This window comes from Hemicordylus capensis, chromosome 3 (assembly GCF_027244095.1).
Source record: "Hemicordylus capensis ecotype Gifberg chromosome 3, rHemCap1.1.pri, whole genome shotgun sequence".
Lineage (NCBI taxonomy): Eukaryota > Metazoa > Chordata > Lepidosauria > Squamata > Cordylidae > Hemicordylus > Hemicordylus capensis.
This window is the reverse complement of record NC_069659.1, coordinates 82,242,969-82,269,519: the sequence shown is the minus strand read 5'-3', so window position 1 is coordinate 82,269,519 and position 26,551 is coordinate 82,242,969.

Here is a 26,551-nt window from a genome sequence, read left to right as displayed (position 1 = left end):
TGAGAAAAGATGCTCTGTGAGCCCTGTGAGCACTTGCCACCATCTCCTCTAACTTCTTCTTTGCCGGAGGTAAATACTTGGCTTTCGGGACAGGAAAAGGGGAAGAAAGCAATCACTTGCAGGTTTCAAATGAGCATAGATCTGCTTGCTTGCTTGCTTGCTAGAAGCAGCCCTACAATAGAAGTGTGTTAATTTCAATCATTTGAGCAGGGATGTTTTGCTTTTTCCAGACATGCTTGTGGAAGCAAAACACTATTCTGAAATGCAATCTCGGATTTAGTGCAAGTAGCTAGTGCAACAGCTTTGGGCTAATACAACATCATTCTGCAAGCACATAATTAGTCAGGATGTCAGCCAATAACATAACCATCTTGCTAGAGTCTTCCAATCAAACAGGGAAATGACTTCTAAAGTTTCACTTTCTCAAACAATTCTTATGAGCTGCATTTATGAGATGAATTTAGAGCGCAATCCTGACAAGGATTTTTAAGCCCAACTGATTTCATTGGCAGAGTTAAATCTCTTCCATCATAATCAGTGGGACTAAATAGTGCTTAATGTTTTAATGTTTTACAACTATCTGACATTCACAGCACATGATTCTCACAGTAGTTAACAAACACGGCATGTGCATACACTTTTATCAGCATGTGCAACACAATCTACAGTAAAGTAAAGTGTGCCATCAAGTCAATTTTGACTCCTGGTGTTCACAGAGCCCTGTGGTTTTCTTTGGTAGAATATGGGAGGGGTTTACCATTGCCTCCTCCCACGCAGTATGAGATGATGCATCTTCCTATATCGCTACAGCACGATATAGTACCAGTGGGGATTCAAACTGGCAACCTTCTGCTAGTCATCCTCAATAAATAAATAATTCTTGATTACGGTCACAGACCAGCACAAAGTACATTTTAAACCCTAAGTTGCTATACATTTTACACTGTAAGACTATCATAAGGTGATTTAAAATATACAATAAGAAATATAAAAGATGCTAAAATACATTACTGACATAAAATGATTTAAAATATTTTTTAAAATAGGCATGTGACCACTAAAAATCTAGCTATGGCTCTAATAAGAGACATAGTAGACTCTGGACTACATTTTGATTTAACTACGGCTGCAATAAGAAGCATAGGAATAAATGCTAAGGTATTCATTCATTCATTCATTCATTCATTCATTCATTCATTCATTCATTCATTCATTTTCTATACTACCCTTCCAAAAATGCCTCAGGGTGGTTTACACAGAGAAATAACAAACAAATAAGATGGATCTCTGTCCCCAAAGGGCTCACAATCTAAAAAATCTAAAGTTACTAGCAGTCACCTAGGTTACTAGCAGTCACCTAGATCGCACTGCATGCTTATAAAATAAGAAAAGGTTTAAAACAACTTAAAACATATAAAATCATGACAGTCCTCATTTAAAATAATAAAAGCTAATATGCATTAAAAGGATATCATAGAATATACACAAAAATATAAGCCAGCAAAATAGTAGCCCAGAAGTTGTAGGTCTATAGGTTGTTGGGTTGCCACAGTAAGGGAGCAGCCATGGCTGTCCTCCAGTTCATAGAGGTGGGCTCTGGGCACACGTGATCATTGCCCACCGGGTATTAATCGCTGCCACACAGAACCTGGCGACACTGTAGGTGGCAGCAGTGTTGCTATTGGAGAGCAGCAAAGAGGTGTAAAACAGGTCTGTTCACCCAGGATAGCCATGTAATAGTGATAAGATGGGGGATGCATGGATGTCCCTGTAAACAGGCACTGCAGAAGAACGTGTCCTGCTGTTTCTACCTGCCCTGAGCTGCAGGGGCACTTGCGCTCCGAGATTGGAATCTTCCTATAGTGACCTTCAAGCATGGCTAAGGGAAGCACATGGAAGCATGCCAGTGTAACGGCCCTCCTATGGTTTGGGACCTCCAATTGGTTTAGGTATGGCAAGGGGGCACTGATATACCTGAGTCCTTCACTTACAGGGAAGTTAGGGGCCTTGCCTATGATAGATTGGAGCTTTATATCTGCAAAACGTTTGATGAGTGCCTTGGCCGGGTCGTACCCCAAGTTAACTAAGTGAAGCTGGGATAGGCCCAGGGACTTTATTTTATTCATAACTGTCTGTTTCCAACTGGATTGAAAGTCATCACATAGCGTTAGGGAGGCTAAGCCTGAGGGGGAAAGGGAGAGCTTTAACCAGTAGTTCAGTATGGTCATCCATAACCTTTCCTCCACTTTCATTAGGCCTGTGTCTAGTCACAGGATAGCGTTAGATACACACCTTGGTACTTAAAGCACTGCTCTCTTAGGAACTTTGATTGCATGCAGTCCAGCATGGAAAAGTTGGGGAAGGGGCCAAGCTGGGTACTGTACAGTAACTGCACTATTGGCTTGGCTCATACAATTTTAGCGCTGTGGATGGCCACCTCTTGTTCGGTGGAACTTAAGCAGAGGAGCTCCTCTGTGCATTTAGTGCATCATACTCCCCATGTGTCTTCCTACAGCCGGAGGAATGCAGGACTATCCCCAGATATTTAAAGCAAGGGACCTGTTCTATCTTGTGCCTGTCTATAAACCAGGACCAGGTTTGGGGCCTTTTGGCAAAGGCCATGATTTTGCTTCTGTGGTAATTAAGATCCAGCAGATCTTCCTTGCAATACTGGGCCAATAACTTCAGTGCTTGTTTAAGGCCAACTGGGGCCCTTGAGAGTATTGCTGCATCATCCACATATAATAGGGTGGAGATGTGGGCTCCTGTGAGTTTATGGAGATGCAAGTCTAAGTTGCTAATTTGCCCCACCATTATATTGAAGTAGAAATTGAATAGAAATGGTGCCAGAATGCAGCTTTGTTTTATGCCCTTTCGAGTAATGATGGCACTAGTGAGATGTCCCTGCTGGTTTCACCTTACTTTGAGTGATGTGTCAGTATGTAGCATACATATTAAGTATAACAATCGCTGGTCAATCAAGGAAGTCTCTAGCTTTTCCATAATGTAACACTCGAGATAGGAGTCAAAAGCCACTTCAAAGTCAATGAAGGCTACATACCGGGAGGATGTGTTGTAGGAAGAGTACCTATTTTTCAGCAAGGTGCTGAAAATATAGTAGACCAGCCCTCACAGAAGTGAGCCTGCTCCTCCGCCAGCAGATTTTCTTGCTCCAACCAGTCCCACAAGTTCAAGTGCAGGTGTCTTGCATAAAGTTTGCCAGTTGTGTTGAGCAGACTAATAGACCTGTAGTTGGCTGGGTCATTTTTGCTGCCCTTTTTAGAGATGGGGACAATTATTGCACTCCCCCAGTCTTTGGGGATGCAGCCATGTGTATCAATGAAGGTAAACAGTGAGGCCAGAATGGGGCCTCACCATTCCAGGTTGTTTTTAATGGCCTTAGGCCTCCCCAGGGGCCTCCCCAGCTCTCAGTTGGGTGACCAGGTTCTTGATCTCAGTTGTTGTCACTGGTGTCCATGCAGCCATGTCTTTTATATCTTGCCCAAGGTGTCCACTTAATGCAGAGAAGTCCTCATAGGGCTCCTGGAAATGTTTTTCACAGTTCCCTGGGGAAATATGGAAATCTAGTAGAATTGTGCTGTTGCTATAGTTGCACGTGGTGATACTACAGAAGGCAGCTGAGTCATTTAAAAAGGCTGCCTGGATGAGTCGTGACCAGTTGCCTTCTTTTTCTTACGTGCCACTAGTAGTTTGTAATGCTTCTTCTTCTGAAGCGTGTCCATCACTGCCTTTGGTTCACTTCTGGCTTTGTATTCCTGATAAGAGGAAATGAAGGCTTTCTTGGCATTTATGCAGTCCTTGTCAAACAATGATTTGGAATGATGATGTTCCTGCTGTACCATTAAACTACTCTCTCTTTTTAGGTGCTGTTGTAGCTCCCTGACCAAAGACTTGTAGGCCTCCAGGAGTGTGCCAGGGTGCTCGACTGGTACCAGGACTCATTGGAGATGCTGAAATCACTCCAAGGCAAGAAGCCCAGCTATAGCATAATCTAATTGGGGAGTCCATTTGGCACAGCAGTAGATTCTCCCTGTCATGGATATCGGGGCTTGGTAGTGATCCTCAATGTGGTTTCGGTAGGGAAGAGACTTTAGAAGGAGGGAGACTGGAAGATGATAACTAGCGGATTTTGGGACAACCTTTAGGCTCTCTACAAGAGGGAGCAGATCCCTGGTAACAAAATCGACAGTACATTTTTGAGCCTGATAGATAAATGTATTCTCCTGGCTGATCTCCCTTGACTGTACCATTTAGGATAAAAAGATTAAGTTTAGTTGTTGTTTGTGCCAAGCAGAGTCCCACAATGTTTGATCTCTGGTCCTTTGCAATTTGGTTGGGAAGGAGTCCATCATCATCACGGCTGATGGGGAGGCATTGATGTTTCATGTATAGAATATGATCATCAGGGCCCAGTGTAGCATTGAAGTCACCAGCCAGAACCACCAGTGCATCAGGGTGAGAGAGACTGGGGTCCGCTGTGTAGGTTTCCAATTCGGCCCAGATTATTCTTAGCGGAGATTTACACTGTTGTGGTGGGAGTTAAGTATTAATTATCAGGGGGGAGCAATGACTAAGGTGGATTAAAACTATCATAGCGAAGTGCTTGAGAAGGGGAAGGGCTCCTGTGCATCCTGTTGATCACTCAGAGTGGAGGAGACTAGTATCCCCAAATCACCTTTTGATCTTCCTCGTCCCCTCGCTGGTTTGGCCCTAACCGAGAATGAAAGGAATCCTTTAAATGATATTTCCTCCATTGTCCATGTTTCCTGTATTAGGATGATGCCATGGGTGGCCAGGAAATCAGTGAAGTGGGCATCTCTTACTGATGATCCCCACCCAGCCACATTCCAGCTGAGTAATTTTGCCTTATGTGGGTCTTCTGGACGTCATGGGGCTATAGGGTGTACAGAGAGGCTCTGAGGGAGAAGGGAGGAGTGTCTTCCAGGATCTGACCATCTTTTACTGGTGACCCTGGTGTTGCCTTCAGTTTTTCCATCGCTGCTGCCCCTTTGACCAGATGGCCTAGGTCCAGCCCAGGCAGGATGGTAGGAGAGTTCAGCATGCTCCCAAACTCTGGTGGGCTATCTTGGGTATTCAGCTCAGCATCATCAGAGAAGGTTCCTGGCCCTATATCCTGTGTGTTGATGTCTTCTGGGACTTCCAAGATGGTCTGGGATCTCATATAAGGGAGGACAGCAGTAGGGACCTGGGTACATGTTGGTCCTTGGGGGTTGTACAACACGTCCACAGTCTTCAGTTGGACATCACTGGACAAGGGCATGTCAGTTCCCAGCTCTTGTACATTGGGTGATGCCATCCCTTGAATTAGCAGAGGGGTAATACAATGGTTCTGTGAGTAGGGGTAACGCTAGGGAGCTATGTCCTTCACTCTCATTGGTTGGCAATATATTTGTGGGCCATGGCCAACAAATATCTCCGAGGCCAACTCCTTGGTTTCAAGAGAGGACATTGCAAGAAGGACCTGGGAAGTCTGTGGCATAAGCAGACTGTCTGGGATGAGGAGAGCAGTGACACTATCAAAGTGTGGGTATGTGGCTAGCATCACTCCTGGGTATACGTAAATTGTTTCTGGGACCTTTGCCCTGAATATCCTAGAATATTCGTTAGAGACAGGGAGAAGCCTGAGGGATTGGTCTTGATCACAGTCACTTTTCAGAGCAGTTTCAGATCCTGATTCAGCTGCAAGGTCATCCGCGTTCACTTTTTAAAGGCATTTGGGGGGTGATTTTAGCTGGACTTTCATTGATAATTCCTGATCAAGTTCAGAGTCTGTGGTAGGGTCTGTGGCTGAGTAGCCAGCTCTGTGTCTTTTTGGGCTCAAGCTCTTCAAAAGTGCAGCAAGTTTACTCTTTCATTGTAGTAGGTAATCTTGTCTTCAGGGTTGGGAGTTAGCCAACTCTGTAGAGAGAGTTGGTTGTAGCATATCTTGGCTGGAAGACTTATTTTGGATTTGTGTCTTTGGTTGAGCATTCCGAACCTCAGCTAGTGAGGTGCTGCTATGAAGCAGAGGGGGCAATTTAGTATTAATTTAAAAGTCAGGGTTCTTGCTGCTGATGTTTATGAGGCCCTTAATTAATGATCTGGAACAGAGATATTTAAAAAACATGGTGTGAAGTAATGTGGAATTGTCTCAAGTGCTGGGATGAATGTATTAGCTGTGTGGGCACCCTCACTGACTTAAAAGTTATGAATAGCCTTTTATTAGGGGTGTGCAATTTGGGTTTTCGGTGATTCAGTTCAGGACCCAAACTGAATCACCCCCGTTCTGTTCTGTGCCCGAATATGGGCTACCCAAATCACCCCTGATTCGGTTCGGATTCGGATTAAATCCAAATCTGAATCGATTCGGGTTAGAAAAATGGGTCCCAGGGCAAAATAGTGGGGTGGGGTGGTAGTTCCCAATGGGTGGAGGCTACCACCCAAATTTCAGGGGGATTGGGCAAAGGGCTGATTTTGGGGGAATTTTTGAAGTTTGTGTCTTTAGGGCAGTTCGGGGGCATAGCATGGGATCTGGGCAAAAAGAATGGGGTGGAGTGGTAGTGCCTAATGGTTGGAGGCTACCACCCCAATTTCAGAGTGATTGGGCAGAGGGCTGATATTTGGAGAATTGTTGAAGTTTACGCGTCTTTAAGGTTTTTCTCCATAAAGAAGCATGGAGGTGTCAGCAAATGTATAGCTTCCCATCAGGGGCAAAGGGGTGGCCTAGAGCAGTGTGGTGTTGGTGGTAGTGCCAGGTAGGGGCAAGGAAGCTACCTGAATTTTTTGAAAGGATTTGGGCAGAGGGCTGATTTTTGGTAAATTGTTGAAGATTAGGTGTCTTTAAGCTTTTTCCTCATAAGGTATACATTGAGCTTTCAGCAGCCCCATAAGTGCAGCTGGGAACTCTGTACCCCATGGGTTAGAAACCCATGGGCGTGGTTGGCACCCTATGTGCACTACACCACCACTCGCTCTGGGCCACCCCAGCACCCCCCAACTGCATTTATGGGGCTGCTGAAAACTCCATTATTATACCGTATGAGGAAAAACCTTAAAGACGCATAAAATTTAACAATTCCCCAAAAATCAGCCCTCTGCCCAAATCCTTTGAAAAAATTCAGGTAGCTTCCTTGCCCCTACCTGGCACTACCACCAACACCACACTGCTATAGGCCACCCCTTTGCCCCTGACGGGAAGCTATACATTTGCTGACACCTCCATGCTTCTTTATGGAGAAAAACCTTAAAGATGTGAAAACTTCAACAATTCCCCAAAAATCAGCCCTCTGCCCAATCACTCTGAAATTGGGGTGGTAGCCTCCTCTCATTAGGCACTACCACCACACCCCACTCTTTTTGCCCATATCCCCCGCTATGCCCCGATCTGCCCCAAAGACACTAAAACTTCAAAAATTCCCCCAAAATCAGCACTTTGCCTAATTCCCCTGCAATTGGGGTGGTAGCCTCCACCCATTAGGCACTACAATGCCCCCCTGCTATTTTGCCCCTGGGACCTGAAATTCAAGCTGATGTCACATCAGACCTTTTTGCATTCAAATCAATGGAGGCAAAAAGGCAGGAAATTCAAAGAGACGTCATCCCGAATCACCCGACTTTTTTGGGCACGAATCAGGGGTGATTCGTCTCGGACATGAAAAATATCGGGGGGCATCAGGGGTGATTCGGTTCGGCCCCGAATTCGGTTCGGCCCCGAATCGGTTCGGGTTCGGCCCCGAATCACCCGAAATTTCTTGTTTCAGGCACAGATCGATCTGTGCCCGAAACGTTTTGCACATCCCTACCTTTTATAGTCCAGCTGTGATGGCAGAAAGTGAAAGTGCTCCATCTCTGAGGGGGAGAATTGTTGGTTTAAGAACTCCAAAAGGGAGGTGAGTATCTTTTTTTTTCCTTTTTCCTTTCCCATAAATATGAATCCTTCCTGGGAAAGTGGATAAGAGTCTGATGAGTTTGCAAGATTCTTTTCAGCTTTTTCTTGCTATTTCCAGTTGCTTCTGGGTATACCCAGTACAGTGAGTCAGATGCTGAGGCAGAGGGGAGGGCTGGCCAAAAGCTGTTGATGTCAGCTAAGCTGTTAACCCCTTGCTGGGTCCTAGCTGAGAAATGGGCAAAAGCCTATGTTAAACTCTTTATTTGTCCCCCAATTTAGTTCATACACCCTAAAATTAAAATCAGGCTTTCTGCTGAGATAAGGCAAGCATTGCTTAGCTTCTGGGTAACAAGGTAAGACTGGGAGTGAGGTACTTGTCCAGCTATAGAGCTTCTGACCCCTTGTCTCGTGGAGTTCCCCTCCTCATCCCTCTGATGAGACAATTTTAAGGTGGATTGGTTTATATTCGTCTCCGGGGGACCTGGCTTGGTGGGGGGGAGGGCGCTTCTGTGGCCAGGGCTGTGAATCTGTTCTTGGTCTGCTAGACATCCTAAAAATCAAGCTGCACAGATAGTGGGATCCAGTGTAAATAAAAAATTATTTTCTCTTTCTTCCTTTTTTCTAAAAGTAAAAACAAGATATTTTCTTTCAGTATTTTTAAAAAAGACAATCACAGGCTTTTGAAATATATATTCAGGGCACAGCATATAATAGCAAAATACATAATCACAGTGTTTTGAAGTATTTAATCTTTGCTCTTATAATTCCTAGTGAAAACATATTCTATTATTAAGAGATTTGTTGGATATTTGCTTAATTGCCAATTACTAACCTATCTAAGTGAGATGCTATTCTCTCAAGACCTACTTAAGAAAGCAGATAGCCCATTAATGTAACTAACCCCCTGCCCTGTTCCCCTTTCACAATGCCACACTGGGGTGTAAGCTACAGAACTTCTGCTGTAACTGCAATAATCTACTCAAGTTGTCACATGAAAGTTGAAAATATCTGCATTTTGATGTTATTATTACAGCATGCAGTAGATATCATTAGCATTTCAGAGCACATAAACAATTTATAATTAATAAAAACCCAGCCAGTTAGAGCAGAAGAGCCTTTGCTGTGCTCAGATAAAAGTATTTTAATGCCACAATAAAAGTACTTCTGAGAGATACAGGAAGAATGTTTTAGGGATGTGCCGAAAAGTGATTCAGCATCTGAATCAAGAGCACCTTAGTTTAAAACTGAGGCCTTACACAGCCCCTTTAACACAGAGCTGGTCCATTTCTTTCTAAACTTGGAATGAAACACAAAATTTGTTTTTTGCACACCCTAATTACCACTTCCATGCGGCATGAGAGCAATCAAATTTCAGATGACAACCAACAAAGCACAGCAAAACACTGTGTAGAAAATCATGCCACGTGTCTTCTTCCTTCTACTAGATCTGTTTTCTCACATTTTAAAGACGAAGGAAGTTCTAGCAGGAATGTATATGTTGAAAAATCGGACGAAGGGAGCATAGTATGCAATTCTTAAACTAGTCGACCTGCATAAAATGAACAGCTAGTGCCTTCAGTAATAAGTCCAGGCTCAATAGAGGAGGGTGTGTGTGGTGTGATCTGCGATAGACCCCATATATCCTAAATTCACACATTATTGCAAACAAAGGGTACAATGCAGGCATGACATGTGTTGTTAGCCTTATGAAGAGACAGTTAAGCTTGGGCTAATTTTTTTCCTGTTGAAGTCTCAGGAGAGGAGATGCAGCCTTCATATCTGGAGAATTTGTCATTTTTACCAAAATTTCTCATAAGGAATCATTACCACTGAATAGATACCTTATAAATGTATATCCACATATTTAATGATATGAGAAATTTAAAAATGTGAGTTAATCCTGTAAATTCTGAACAGATGAAAAACATTTGAGGTTTGATTTTACCAATGGATAGTGCTTAGCTTTATATGGCTCATGTTCAGTCGTCCTGAAACATTGTTCTTGGGACTGTAAACAAGGTATTGCAGCAGTTAGGTGACCACTTCACATTATTATCCACTTCTGCATCTGGCTTTACTACCACACTTACTGTTTTCATCCAACTGAAGCTCAAATCACTTCCAACTGGATTTAGAGAAAGTTTCAAAATATTTCAGTAAGAAAAACAGAATATTATTTTTTGTTGTTAAGCCCTGCCAATTGAAAACTGGATGAAGGGGAAAGAAAGCTTTTCAGCATGGTTAACCTGAAGTATATTTTCCTTTAATCTCAAACATGAAAGTCTTTGTTTTGATGGCTTACATAATAAAGCAGTCGGAGATCGCTTTAGATTTCTTTATGCAAGGCCCCTATAGTGTAAATTACTGCAAGCAATGAGTCCTGTCCTTCTCCAAAGAAGCAAATTAGTGTTTGTTTCCAGGTACCACAGTGGGCAGAGTTGGTCCCATAGCCATTTACTTAATCAAAAACCAGCAGGCTCAAAAATGGCCATGTAATTTAAAAATTCCTTTTAAAATGAACAGTTTGGTTGACCTTTTAAAGCTTCTGAGAGTCATGGCACCATACAATATGCATAGTTTTCATTTAAGATAATACATATAAATAGTTACTTAATATGTAGAAGCAAATGAGAAAGATTATGCACCCAACTTCTTAATTATCTTACACAAAAAGAGCTAAGATAAAACCTTTCATAATTACTGTATTGTGGGCCTATAGATAGTAACAAAATATTCAACCCTCCTGTCGGGCATTCCTGCTGGCCACGGGCAGGCCCGAGTACTCATCCAGTTGGGGGGCCAAGAAGACAGAGGTAATACAGTCCCCAGGTATTCAGCCGGGGCCCTACACATTTGCCAGGGAGAGCCAGGACACAGGAACCCACAGACTGTGGATGGTCCAGCATAGCCCAACAGGTTGCCTCCTGGTGGCAAAGAGGAGAAGGCAGGGCCTCAACAGCTGGCAAGACAGGCAGCAGCTGAAGGAGGGAGGAAGCAGGCAGCTACACTGGAGTCATGAGAGGGTGGTTGGGATTGCCCTGATTGCAGGGCTTTATTTAAGGCTTGGATTGCCAGGAATGAGGAGGTCTGAAGAGATGGGAGTAAATTGAACCTAGATTCTCCTGGTGAGGAGCAGTCTTAACCCTCTCCCTGACAGCTCGTAGAGGAAAAGGGTGACAATTAAACCCCTCACCAGCACCTCTGAAGCCACTTCCACAGCCCAAGAACAGGATCAGGGGAAGGGACAAGATTGGATACTGTGATCCCAAGCCAGTGCATGACACCTCCCAAAAATGTTTGTCAAAGCAGAAGGAAATACCAATCTGTGTTAGACAAGTGTGTTGTTCTTTGGTTTGGTTTTACAAACTTCTTGTTGAGGGGCTTCCAGTTCAGTTTCAGTGAATAGGAAGGAAAGTGGTTTTAGGCATTTACTAGCAATACAGCATTCAAATTTGGAGAATTTGACATTTTCACCAAAAATTTCTCATCACTGGCTGACATCCAGGCTAACGCAGCTCTGGTGCAATAGGGGCGGGGCAATTTCCATCCATTTCCTCTTCCCTCTGAAGACCACTGTGTCTCCCAAAGATATGTTCCTGGAGGTTGCACATCTAGAAACCATTACTTTTTTTACAGAAAGGAAACACGGAGACTGCGCTTAGTCCCAAGTACAATCAGAATCTGGTGTGTGTGTGTATGCACGTGCACACGTACACACACAGATACATTCACATGACCCCTGCCTAGAGACAGATACATTCATATAACATGATGCAAACTGAACACACCTTCTCACACATCATGTACACAACAAAATTCATTATCTCTGTCCCTTTGTCTGTCTGTTGACCCCATTCTGAACCCTTACATCTGTATCAATGGATGATACGAATGGGCTCTATGCACATGTCCTCTATACATGTAATCAGTTATCTGATTACACAGATTGTCTGGCAAACTGTGCAAGTATATGTCTACACATTAACACTTCATGTATGCAACTTGCACAAATGCAAAAATGATGCTACACAAGAGTACTCATTAAATATAATGGGCTTACTCTTGTGTATCATCATATGAGAGCCAGTGTGGTGCAGTGGTTAGTAGGTTGAACTAGGACCAGTGAGATCTGAGTTCAAATCCCCACTCAGTCATGAAACTCACTGGGCCAGCTACACTTTTCTCAACCTGATCTACCTCACAGGGTTGTTGTGAGGATAAACATAACCATGTACACTGCTCTAGGCTCCTTGGAGGAAGAGTGGGATATAAATGTAATGAATGAATGAATGAATGAATGAATATCATTGTGAAGTATGTTAGCCACTGGGTGAACAGAGCTGTATACATATAGAGCCCTGTCCTCACCTTCTACTGGCTGCATTCACATGTAACATGGAACCATGGGTCCAATTTCTGTATGTCAAATCAGTGGCGTATCTAGGTAAAATAGCGCCTAGGGCAAGCACTGAAATTGCGCCCCCTGTCCAGGCATCTGACACCCATCTTTCAGATAACTTTACCATAATATCAGCTGAAAAATACAAGTCAAGCTCCTTAATCTTTTAATCTTTCAAACATTATTTAGCAGTGGATGTAGCCAGACCAAAAAATGCTGGAAAACTACAAATTTCAATATGATGGGGCTCATGAAATACCCAAATACTATGTGGAGGTGTACTTGGAAAACTAAACAGAAGTGCCTGTCTAATTCTCTACTATGCATTGTAGCATCACTGTTACATACGTTTTAAAAATAAATGGAGAATTTGACTTTTCCCAGATACTCTGAAAATAATTAAAGGATATGCAGAGTAAACTGTGTCACTGCTTGGAATATATTCTGGTATTTCAGAAAGACAGTTAAAATGAGAGAAAAAGAGCAAGAAACTCCCAGTGGGCCTTAATACTAAGGATTTCACACTGATTCAAAGACAAACTCACCATTAATAGCCATATTATTAAGACATCACATTTAACTCACTTATCACAAGACGCAAAGTAAGAGCAAATGAATACAATCCTAGCTCATAAACTTCAGCTCATTATTCACAAGCCCTGATTCTCTGTACATAGTGACAAACTGAATATGTGTACAGTGATTTATATTATATTGAATTAAAAATAATACCTGTAGTCCCTTCGGGGGGCTTCCTAAAGGCTGTGGGGGGGTCTGCAGAGGTTCCCCCTCCCCCCGCTGGCTTATAGGGCCTTGCAGGGACCATTTTAGCATGTGCCGTGGCCATTTATAATTTTTTTTTTTTTAAATGGCCTCTAAAAACAAAATGGCCACCACACATGCTTAAATGGCCTCTGCGAGCCCTGGCCTGGCCTAGGGCCTCACAGAGGCTATTTGAGCATGTGCAGTGGCCATTGTGTTTTCAGCAGTCATTTAATTTTTTTTTTTAATTTTAGAAAATGGCACCCTCCTTCAAGTGGCGCCTGGGGCATGTGCCCTGCCTGCCGTGCCCTAGATACGCCCCTGTGTCAAATGCATCAGAATGTAGGTATTTTTCCTGTCTGCATTCGAAAAGGAGAGTGTCCTCTCTGCAGTCAGCAGAGAGGAAGGGGAATTGTCTGTGTGGGCTTCCTTCTTGCTTGAAGAACAGCCTGCACAGTGAACCATGCCTGGAGAGAGAAACTTCCTTCCTCAACTCTAGTCTGGCCAAATGCAGCTGCCAGTGCTGCATTCAGACTTACCAGAAGCTCCATGGAACCCCAGTTTTGAGCAGCAAAACTCACTACAAATCAAGAGTTCAAATTGGAGTCTCCAGGGTGAAACCTTGGGTTGTGGAAGGGATGGGACTGGTATTTGGATGTTTGAACATAACAGTAGAGAAATCTCTGGCCCTGCAACTCCAGTTCCCCATAACATGTGAGTGTGGCCACTGAGTTCTAGATGGGCATCGGGTGGAGTGACAGGAGTGACCCATTCCATGCTTCTAGTCAATACATGGCTCGAAGATGATAACAGACCATCCTCTCATTCTCAGACATGCACACATTCAGAACTTGGGCCTTTTTAACAGGCTTCTTCTCTTATTTTCATCCTCTGCTGCCTGCCATGCTTGCTTTGCTGAAGATCTCCAACCTTCAACTATCAGCTTAAACTGTTTCCACCCAAAGACCTCCATAGCAGCAGGTATGGTAGGGCTTCACTGAGCAGGCCAGAAGATAGGCTGCTGGATGTAGCCAAAGTGCATCCAGCCTATGTTTGTCATTTTTGTCTGGTGGAGCTGGAGGCAGTGGATGACCTGAATCGGGGCTTGGAGGCTGTGATGGGCTGGATGTGGGTTAGTAAACAGAGATCGAATTCAGACAAGACGGAGGTGCTGTTGGTCAGTAGGAGAGCCAATTGGGATGAAGGGATCTGACTGGTTCTGCATGGGGTTGCACTCCCCTTGAAAAAGTAAGTGTGCAACTTGGGAGTACTGCTGGACCCGGCTTTGGTTTTGGAAGTTCAGATGGAAGCAGTGGCCAGAGGTGCTTTTGCACAGCTTCAGCTAGTGCATCAGCTGTGTCCCTTTCTTGAGAAGGCATATCTGGCCACATTTTCCCATGACCTAGTCACATCATGGCTGGATTACTGTAACACATGGGACTGCACTTGAAGAATATTTGGAAACTGCAGCTAGTGCAAAATGTGGCAGCTGGGATTGCATACGGAGCTGCCCATTGGGATCATATTATACCCATTCTGAAAGAGCTGTACTAGCTACCAATTTGTTTCTGGGTCCAATCCAAGGCACTGGTTTTAACCTTTAAAGCCCTCAATGGTTTGGGCCCTGAATAACTGTAGGACCACCTTCTCCCAAGGGTTTCAGCCCACTTGACAAGATCATCAGAGGGGGCTCTGCTCTGCGTGCCAATGGTAAGAGAGGCTTGGTTGTCGAGCATGTGGGACAGGGCCTTCTCAGTCATTGCCCCCAGGCTTTGGAATTCTCTCCCAGTTGGAATCTGCCGCTCAGTCTCCTTGACAGTTTTTAGCAGGAAAGTAAAGACGTGGCTCTTCACCCAAGCTTTTGAATTGAAGTATTGATTTACTGCTGCTGCATTGTTTTTATGTTTTATTTTTTATGGGTTATTGCATTTTAAAATAGAGATTATTTTTATATTTATATTACCTGTAGTTTTGTATTTTAATTATGTGTTGTTTTAATTTTGGGGAGATCATCTGTCCCTTTGTATTTCTATGCATTGTTTTATTTATATTGTAAATCGCTTTGAGATTTTAAAAAAATGAATAGCAGTATATAAAGTGAACAATAACTAAGTAAATAAATACTGAAGAGAGTTCTGGAGCTGGCAAGGCACTAAGCCCAGGCATCTTTTCTTGCCTCCCTGTGCAGGAATGGCAATGGCAGATTGGGAAAAGTCAACCAGGGGATAAGGAGAAAGGTAATGATGCCGGTGTAGATTGTCACTGGGTTTTGCAAATTCCCAGCTGAAGAGAAAAGGTGATTAGCAATAGCAATCTCACATTCACAGCCTCAGGACATTTAGATGGTGTCAGTTTGGCCAAATACACAGGCCCAAAAGAAAAATATCTGTTCATTTTTCAACTTTAGATATATGAGGAGGTGGGATAAAAAGAGACCCCACTTTGAATTCTGGTGCTACAAGTGTTCAATTGTGCTGCTTGTATTATAGATTTTGTATAGGGATTGCTGGAGGTCCCAGGTTCAATCCCTTTATCTCCACGTGGGACTGGGGAGCAACTTTGTCTAAAAACCAGTCAGTACTAAACGAGATAGACCAGTGGTTTGACTCTATAAGGCAGATTTATATATTCATTGATGCTGAGTTGTGGGGGGCGCATGTAAATATCAGAAGTAAATATTTCATAAATCAATCAATTCAGAAGTAAATATTTGTAAAAGAATCTTTAATGTTTCCATGCAGAATGAAACCACAGAGATTGCATTGTGATGTATTAGCTTTAGAAATAAATGGCTGTATCCTTCATGGTTATGGCACTGTAGTTCAGAGCAGGGTTGCCAGCTTTTCAGCTGGCTCTTATAGTTGGGCCTTTAACTGACAGCTGATCTGCAGCAGTTAGCAGGTGATAATGTTTATGTTCAGGCAATGAAAGCTTCACCTGCTTGCATGTAAAGCTGCTGTTAAAGCCACAAGAGCAAGCCAAGCTGATTTCCCCAGCCAATTGGCAGCCCTAGTGCAAATAAAGGAAGGGAGCCAAACAGGTTTGCTTTAACTAGCATGAATGTTCCATTCCATATTCCCATACTGTGGATTACAGAGGATTTTCTATGTTAGGGACCATCTAAAAATTTTACCATCCTGTACTCTGTGCGACCTTGGTCTCCAGAACCATGTGAAGGCATTCCACACACATACTGAGGCAATTCTCATGATCGCCATTGTGCATGGGTGGGAGGGGCTGGAAAAGGCAGGGTAAATCTTACCTTCCCCGCATTTGTTGACAGCTAAAGTGAGCGTTCTCCACACTTCCACATGGGCAATCCTCCTCTGTTCAGCTCCATGAAGCACGGGGCAGGGCAGAGGTATCCAGGGCCAGAACCTGTTGTTCTGGCCTCGGGGCATCCCAAAATACAACAAGCAGCACAGACATTGCATTGGGGGTTCCACCACCAGACAGGCACTCTATGTGCCCATCTCTGTGTCCACATGGTACCTGGCAGCCAGGTTAAGATTTGAGCTCACCCTTAACATTGGCTAACAGCTGGGTTTGTTTTCAGAGTTAGGCAGGCAGGGATTGGAGGGATCCGTGAGGATCCCGCCACTTCTCATGACCAGCCTAACCCAGGCTGGGCTACCCCAGGATGGGTTAGGCTGGTCGTGAGAACAGCCTCATAATGTAGCTTGGTGATTCAACCAGCTTAATGCTGCTTCAACAAGTAGCCCCTCTCATGACTGATCATTATATCTTCACAATGGTGTGTTTACTCTCTCCAGTACAACTACATGCCACCTTCTGTCGTTTTAAAGGTAAGTAGATCTGCCTCCTTTGATTATATGAGGATGGAGATTTTACTGCTGAGGACTAGTGCTAATTTGCTAGCAAAAACAAGGATGTCACTGTTAAGGGAAGGCTCCCTGTGGAAGTGCCCCTAAAAGTACAGCAGTTCAATCCACAATAATAAATCAGCCCCTAAAAATACACAATGTTACAGCAGGGGTGGGGGAAATTGAATTATCTACTCAGCCAGTGAGAAAACCACACACATCAAGGTTACTTATATGTCAGCACTAAAAAATCAGTCATTGCTTGAATAAAGGCTTTAAGGAGCAGAGTTATCATTAGAGCCATTCTAGAGCTTTCTCATTTTATGTGGTTCTTCTGTGGCCACAAGGAACAATAATACTTTAATAGTGGTTGACAGTGGAATATGTTAAAATATTTTCTGAATGTATTTGCCATTTCATCTCCTAAATAGAAATGTGACTGGGTTCACATGTTATTACATTGTAATTTTTTTTTGTCAGAAAAACTAGTCCATCATAATCATGTTCCATGCTGTCCCAATTCACACTCTGCCTTTTATAAGCCTTAAGCAGATTTAAAAAATAAATTGCAAAGAGCATAATCTAGAGATTGTATAAAGCTTCTTTTTCTGAGGCATGAAGATATGATTAGCTAATAAGTCTGTTGTTAGGAAAATGAATGAAACAGGTCTTGGATCATTTTAAAATGATCTTTAAAAATTACCTGTAAACGTTACAAAATGCCACATTGCATTGTTACTTGTGATCAAATTTTGGCTGGAGAGGTAGCAGCAAATAGATGTTCAGTGGCCCTATAAAGTTTATGATGAGGGAAGGAGAAGGCTATACACTTTTTGCTGTACTTCTGGTCAGGTGTTGATGGAGGTAGGAACAAAGTGAAAAACTGAGTTCCAATTCAGATACTTTAACAGTGGTATAAGGATCTGAAGTGGGGTATTTGATTATGCCTCATCCAGATTACAGCTGGGAAAGTCCCTGTACAGTGCTTACATAAATGGATGCATCTGTGAAAATTGCTGCTTGTGGCTGAAAGTCAATGCAATGTCTGCAGTAGGCCATCTTGCCCTAAGCAGGGACTTTTGTCCCCCAGAAGCAATTTTCCAGGTGCAGCCTGTGAAATAAGATCTCTCCCATCTGTTATCATCTTCCCACTTCAAGAAAAGAGATTTGAATGAGTTCCCCCCGTTCCCGTTTCATTAGATTTTGAAGTGGGAGAACAGGGTGTTTATTAAAAAAAAATTTAATCCAAAACCTGTTCAGGACTTAAAAGGAATACTTGCAAAACATTTCTGAGATGAACTGTGTGCGCAAAACCAGAAAACCTGGTTCAGTTTGAGTCAAATCTGACTCAAGCCAAACTGGGACCGGTCTAGCTTTTTGCATGTTGAGCCAGACCCTGGTCCAGCTTCAGTCCAAAATGGTTTGGGCATGGCTCAAGGGCGGGGGGGTGGAAAATATCTTTTTAAAAGAACTTGTTAAAAAACTTTTTTAGAACTGTCTTAAGGAGGCTGTTCTTAGACCACTTTTGAAGAAAGCTGCACTGGATCCCTTGGAGTTAGCTAATTACAGACCTGTTTCTAATCTTCCATGGTTTGGCAAGGTGATTGAGTGGGTAGTGGCCTCTCAGCTCCAGGCAGTTTTGGATGATACAGATTATCAAGACCCATTTCAAACTGGCTTTCGTGTTGTCTATGGGGTTGACACTGTCTTGGTTGGCCTGATGTATGATCTCCAACTGATTATCAACAGAGGGAGTGTGACTCTGCTGGTCCATTTGGATCTCCTTGCGGCTTTTGATACCATAGACCATGTTATCCTTCTGGACCCCCTGAGGGAGCTGGGATTTGGTGGCACTGTTTTAAAATGGTTCCACTCTTACCTCTCTGGTAGATTCCAGATGGTGTCACTTGGAGATGTTCTGCAAAGCGAAAACAAAAGTGTGGAGTTCCATAAGGCTCCATACTGTCTCCAATGCTCTTTAACATCTACATGAAACCACTGGGAGAGATCATCAGGAGGTTTGGTGCAGGGTGTTATCAATATGCTGATGATACCCAGATCTAATTCTCCATGTCAACCTCATCAGGAAATGGCAGATCTTCCCTAAATGCTTTCATGGAGGCCGTAATGGGCTGGCTGAGGGATAAGAAACTGAAGTTGAATCCAAATAAGATAGAGGACTGTGGGGGGACAGGACCTGAGAGATGGTTTAGATCTGCCTGTTCTGGATTAAGGTTACACTTCCCCTAAAAGATCAGTTACATAGCTTGAGAGTGCTCCTGAACCCAAAGCCCTCCCTGGTTTCTCAGGTTGAGGCAGTGGTCAGGAGTGCTTTCTATCAGCTTCAGCCAATACATCAGCTACGTCCATTTCTAGAGGTAAATTAGCTTAAAATAGTGGTACATATTCTGGTAACCTCGAGGCTTGACTACTGCAATGCACTCTACATGGGGCTGCCTTTGTACGTAATCCAGAAACAACAATTGGTACAGAATGCAGCAGCCAGATTGGTCTCCGGGACAACACGAAGGCACCATATAACACCAGTTTTGAAAGAAAAAAGCTGCTGATATGTTTCCGGGTGAAAAACAAAGTACTGGTTATTACCTATAAAGCCCTTAGCAGCCTGGGTCCAGGCTATTTAAGAGAGTGCCTTCTTTGTCATGAACCCTGTCACCTGTTATGATCTTCTGGAAAGGTCCGGTTACACTTGCCACCAGCTTGTTTGGTGGTAACCCAGGACTGGGCTGGGCTTTCTCTGTGGCTGCCCCAGGACTTTGGAATATGCTCCCTGCTGAAATAAGAGCACCTTCTTCTCTTTTTGTTTCAGAAAGGCCCTCAGGACTTCCCTGTTCTCACAGCTTTTAATTAGAATTTTAATCATTTCAATAATTTGTTTTATCTATTTTATATGTGTGTCCCCCCCAGTAGGTGTGTCCCCCCCAGTAGGGTGCTGGGTAGGATTTCAGAGTTCTGACCTGCTTCTATTGGCCCGCACTGTTCTTTAAGGGTGATTAATCACCTGGTGTTCCAGTCTGCCATGCTGTGTGTAATAGTTAACAAAGTTGTGGACCCTTTTCCTCTATACTGAGTCTACGTTTTCTTGAGCTGGGGTCTGGGGATAATGTTTTATTTTTGTTTTAAAATGTTTTAAATTGTTAGCTGTTTTATTGTTTTAATTTGTTTTAGCTTTTTACTGTTTTATAAGTTGTTTTAATTGTGAACCGCCCTGAGCCATTTTGGAAGGGTGGTATATAAATCAAATAAATAAATAAATAAATAAATATGATCATTTTTATTGTGCTTCGTGTATTTTAATGTGTGTTGACTTTTAAATATTTAAAATTTTATATACCACCTAGATATGTACATATCAGGCAGTATAAAATATGACAAATAAATAAATAAATAAATAGACTTACCACTCCGGCGGCCTTGGGGATGCTGCTACAACTCGGGGGGGGGGTGGTCTTCTAGTGTTTCTCCCTCCACTGACAACCTGCCCTTGGTCTTAAAAGGGTAATTTCAATCCATTTGGGGGCCTTTTAGGCCCTTTCTGTGCTGGCGGCGGCCATTGTGGAGGTCGCCGTACATGCACACTAGCCTTTTGTGTGTCTGTGTCAAGACCAGGACATGCAAATGGCCATGCGTATGTACAGTGGCCTCCAAAGTGGTCACCACCACCGCAGAAATGGCCAGAAAGGGCCCAGAATGGACTGAAATAACCTTTAAGACAGGGAGGCTGGGGGGGAGGGGGAATCGCTAGAGACCCCCCACAGTCATGGCAGCACCCCCAAGGCCACTGGAGATGTAAAGTTCTAAAAAACATTTCCCCATGTATAACCCCTGAACTGGCCCAGGACCAGTTGGGCGTTGTTTGGCTTGAAAGCCAAATGGTGAGCCCATGATCCCGTAAGTTAAGAGAGGCAGAATGAAAACTGCAAGCCTGTAGCTCTAAATCAGTGAAAGCTGGTGAAAATCCCCCAAACAGGCTATCTTGGAAACATCTCCAAGAGTCTTATCAAGCTGGAGAGTCCTCTCATGTAACAGAAGAGAGGCTTTCTTGTCAACTATGCCCTGACACGAACATGTGATACAGGCCCACCACACTTAGGCCTGGATGAATGTGTATCCAATTCATCCTCCTCAAAACAAAGGTAATATGTTGCATGAATTGGGCCCTTGTCCATATGGGGCTCCATGTGGAAGGATTACGGGCACTTCCCATTGGGCAGGGGTGGTCCCCATCACTCACCTGACTGCCCACTTGCTTTCCTGACTGCAGCAGGCTGCCACTTCTGCTGCCGGCCTGCCATGGCACATGATAACAACATCACTGTGTGATGCAGTGGCGTGATTATAATGCTCTGTGGCAGGCCAGCAGAAGGAGCAGTGGCCGGCCATGGTGAAGAGAATGGGTGGTGGGAATGGGGATGGGGAATCAACTGCACACTTGCCCACCTGCACGCTTGCTGCCCTGCTCCCACCCATGGGAGTGGCCCGTGACCAGGGCTGTCAATGCCCTGCCCCATTGACACCCTAGGCTACCATCTAGTTTGCCTAGTGGGCTGGCCAGTCCAGTGTGGAAGGATTTGCCAGCTAACAAAGAATCTGAGATGATACTGAGTCTTGATGCCTCATTTCTTTCCTACTACTGAGCTAGGTGGACCAATGGTCTGACTTAGTATAAGGCAGCCTCCTATTTACCTATGTTCCTTGTGCTCAATATCTGATCAACACAGGCAGGGCTTTTTACTTGGTGATTAGAAGTGGAGTTTTTCTCACTACAAAATATGTTTTCTGCTACAGTTTTGGACAAAATAATTAGTTAGATGCATAGAAGTGTATGGTTTGTGTGCATTTGAACTTCGTAAGTTAAGTTGCACACAGTATTTTGATTTATGGGGAATAAATTTCTGACTATTAGTCTATAGTCCCTTGGTATTAAAAAGGTGCTCAAAGTGGAAGCATTTTTTAAAGTGGCAACATCATTTATTTTAAAAGGTTAAAAGTGTCAAAGTAGCATCCAGTGCTACTAGCAGTTAAGAAACTAGAGGACAGATAAGGATTTTTTGGGAATTAGTAAAGAAAAATATCTGTCATATCAGAAAGAATAAATTATAAATGAATAAAATCTTGCTTGGTTCATGTAGATGTGGAGTTTGACATGAAGATATTTATTTATGGTATCAATTGAAGGTGACTGTTCTGCGCCCTGGCCCCTTTCTTGTGGGGTTCCACAGGGCTCGGTCCTTGCTCCCATTCTCTTTAACATCTACATGAAGCCACTGGACCTGGTCATCTGTCGGTTGGGGTAAGTTTTCATGAATATGCTGATGATACTTAGCTTTATATCACTACCCCTGGCTACACAGGTGATGCCGTCCATGTGCTGGCTCAGTGCCTAGAGGCTGTCAAGACCTAGATGGGCCAAAACCAGCTCGGGCTTAATCCCTCCAAGACCTAGTTGCTCTTGTTCAGTTTGCATTCTGGCCAATTGCCGTGTGTGGATTTATGTCTTGATGGGGTTGTGTTTCCCTTGAGAGAGATGGTTTGTGATCTGGGGGTCCTTCTGGACTTGGGACTCCTGCTTGAACAACAGGTGGAGGCCATGGCCAAGGGTGCCTTTGCCCAGCTTCAGCTGGTTCGCCAGTTACAGCCTTTTCTCAGCCAGCAGGCCCTGGCAACAGTAACTCATGCCTTTGTTTCCTCTCGTTTGGATTACTGTAACGCGCTCTACCTAGGGTTGCCTTTGAAAATGATTCGGGAGCTTCAACTAGTCCAGAATGCAGTGGCCCCCCTCCTTATGGGTGGCCGTAGATTTGATAGTGTTACACCTATTTTATGTTCACTGCACTGGTTTCTGTTCACTTCTGGGTCCAATTTAAAGTGCTGGTTCTCACCTTCAAAACCCTTATGGGCTTAGCTCTTGTATATATCTGGAATTGCCTCTCTCAGCTGGTTGTATCCCAACCTGTGAGGTCTTCTCAGCTGGCCCACCTTGGTGTTCTGGGCCCTGGTGTACTGTGTGGTGCCTGGGCCCATAGGAGGGCTTTCTCTGTGGCCACCCATCTTCTTTGGAACACCCTCCCCTCCAGATTCGTTCAGCGCCTTCCTTAATTGCTTTTAAAGCCCTTCTTTCTTAAGACCTACCTGTTTCACCATGTGTTTGACCTTTAATTTTTAAAAAATTGTTTTTGGTATTGTTGTTGTTTACTGCCTAGAGTCTTTGGAGGAGGCGGTACATGAGAAACTTCAAACAAACAAATGAACAAATATATATATATATATATATATATATATATATATATATATATATATATATATCTTGATCTTAACAGAGAAGTCCCATGTTCATTCTCAATGAAAAAGCAAAATCAAACATCAGCAATGCTTTTACAGCTCTATGAATGTGTAAAACACCAAATGAGGCTTGAAATGGGCTCCTAGAGGCCAGGCTTCAGGGTCTCACCTCCTGGATCACCAGTGCATTGTTGCTACTGCAAGCCTGGTATACTGAGCTTTTGGATTGGGGTGTGTCCTCTAGGCTGCAGAAACAGCCTGTCTGGGCATCCAGTTAGTAGACCCCAATGTCCACATCCTGGCCCATCAAACCCTATAAAGCCTTAGCCTTGCACCTCAATCTGCCTGGTCTGCACTCGTTGCCTAAGCTCCTTTTTCTGAATGCTTCCTTCGATCTTGACCCCTGCCTGACTTTGCCTATCCTGCTTCTGGCTCTCCTGATCCTCTGTTGTTGCCCTTCTGATCCTTGTTTGTAGCTCTGGAACTCAATCCTGGTTTGGACCATGCATCTGGTTCTGGTTCTTGGGCTGATAGCCTGCATGCCTGGGCCCTGGATAGGGGTGTGAATGGAACCAGCTGGTCCAGTTTGATCTGAGTCTGAACTGGACCGGGCCAGTTCCGTCCAGCACCCCATCAACACCCCCCGGTTCAGTTCGGTCTGGGGGTGGGGGTTAACAAGAGGCTCTGGGGGGCGGGGTTCACTGAGGTGATTGGGGGGAAATCCATGGAGGTTCACTCTCCCCCTGCCAGCCTCTCATCCATCCAAAACTGTCCCATTCAGCCATTCTTTGGCCTGTTGGGGCCTTTCCCCCCAGTGTGCCGGCCATTTTGGAGGCTGCCACACCTGTGTAATGGGCCTCTGCATGGCCTGGGGCATGCCATGCCATGCAGAGGCCCGCAGGCACAGCAGCCTCCAAAATGGCCACCACACCAGGGAGAAAGACCTGAACAGGCCAAAGAACAGCCAAACAGGCTGGTTTGGGGTGGATGGGAGGCCAGTGGGGGGAGGGGGGAACCTCCAGGGAAGGCTGGTGGGGGAGGGGGCCAGTGGGGGGAGGGGGAACCTCCCCCCACCACTTCAGAGGAAATCCTCTCGAGGGGGTAAGTTTTTTTTAAAAAAGTAAGAAAAAAATTGGGACACACCCCCCCGAATGGGTTGGGGGTGGTGGTGTTTTGGTCTGGGGTTGACTGAACAGAGGGTGGTTTGGCTCAACCCTGAACCATCAAACCAAACCGGTGCTATGTCAAACACATTTGATGTGGAACCTTTTTGCACATCCCTAGTCCTGAAATCTGATCACCTACAGCCTGACACTTATTGAGACTGACAGTATAGTAGTTGTGTGTTTCTCTCTTGAAAGCTGTGCTCAAAATGCTGCTGAGTGGTTTGCCTAGTGCACTGTTCTTCATTATGTGGCTGCCTGCAAAGAGCCCAGTGGTAGCCTCTGGTTTGTCACTCCTCCTCCTCCTACTTCTGCCTTTAGGCCCCTCAGCTCTGGAACATCTCCTGTCTTGCTGCGCCATCTCTGTCATACACACACCCACACTTCCACTCCCACTCCTCTTGCTGCCACTGCCTGTATTAACACTTCCTGGCTGATTTACTTGCCACTCTTGCTTTCTCCCACTTCTCCTCCCCCTCCTTTTCCTGCCTCCATTGCAGTCAGCATCATCACTTCTCAGCCAGTATCTGCAGCACTAAGTAGCTCTTAGAAAAGCATCAACTGAACATACTGTAGCTATGCTGACTGTTCTTGATAGGTCTACTAGGCCTATCAAGTACACAATGTGATGATGAAAATCCATTTCTTGGGAGTTTTTCAACTTCCAAACATCTTTGGGGAGAATTGTCAGAATTCTTTCTTGTACTGGGCTTTGATGGTTGGGATTAACTATGTGTGAGACGAGTATTAAATTAGAGAATTTTTTTTAATATTGCATAAATTATTGCCACAGAGCATTGGTAAAGAATAGTGGCTAAAAGTATGAGCAGATCTGGAAGCCTAGACCTAAAGGTTATTTTGGAGCCTGGACCTAAAGGCCTTGTCTCTAAAGCAGAGGGCATGCTCAGCTGCCTGGCACAGCACAGGCTGGTGGCACTGCAACCACACCACCTGGGACAGACTAAAGAGGATTTGGGGGCCACCAGGGGTGTGGAGGGCCTGGACCTCTGCCCAGAAGTGCAGGGCAAGGAGCACCTCTGCTGCCATATCAAATCTTACCTATTCATAAACTCACTAGCATACAGTATCCATATGTGTTACGTGTTCCTCTTTCTCCAATAGTTGCTGATTTCTTTCTAAGGTACTGTATATTGGGATAATCTGTGCCACTCTGAACATTCAAAAGGCATTATATAAATGTTGAATGTGTTATTTCTCATCCAGAGCTAGACAAACAGTAATAATTAATGAATTTCACCCCAAATATACAAGGCACTGGCCCTGTTTATGCACATCTCGTTCATATGAGCACATTCATTATCTGTGCTTCATATTTCATGGGACAATTCATAACCACAGGCTTTTTTCTGATTCAGTCCCCCAGAGCTGTGTTTACAGATCACTGCACAAAAGTCATGTTTTGAAGCAGATGGTTTCTGCTCCTTAACTGAAAGAAAAGATCATCCACACTGGGAAAATGCAGGGGAAACCTTTAGCTTTTTGCATCACTTCTTTATTATTATTGCTGGTCCTGCAGTTTGCAGACTTGTACAAAAATGCTCTGTCATGGTGTAGTTTATTTCTAAGATTTACAAACATAGAAGAAATCTGCTGCTTCTTCTGTGTGACAGCCGTTCTGATATCTCATAAGTCTACAGAATCCTGGACTTTACGAATTGGAAGATACCTTGGAGCAATTCTAGTCGATCTCTGATAGAGGGCCATCCAGCCTGTGATTGAAAACCTCTTTCAGACAAAGCCTTTGCCCTCACTGATTGTTTTTCTTGGCTCCTATTATTCAAATAGAAAAGAGGTTTCCCTACTGTTTTGTCCGAATGTGTGCAACTCCAGTTCCCCTTGTCCAGCGATCCAAGGTTTTGCTCGGCAGACTACAGTTTGAACCCTTGGTTTGTAGTGAGTTTTGCTGCTTGTAACTGGGATTCCATTTATCTGCTATTATGTCCAAATGCAGCACTAGAGGCTGCAGCACTGGAGGAAGTTCCTCCCTTTCATAATACGTGATTGACTGTGCAGGCTGTCCTTCAAGCAAGAAGGAAGCCTGCACAGCAAATTCCCCTTCCTCACAGACTGCAGAGAGGGAGCTCTCCATTACATCTGAATTCAGACTGGGGCAGAACGGGGTGTGTGTGTGAATGTGGCCACTGATTGACTGACATGAAGCTCCTGGACC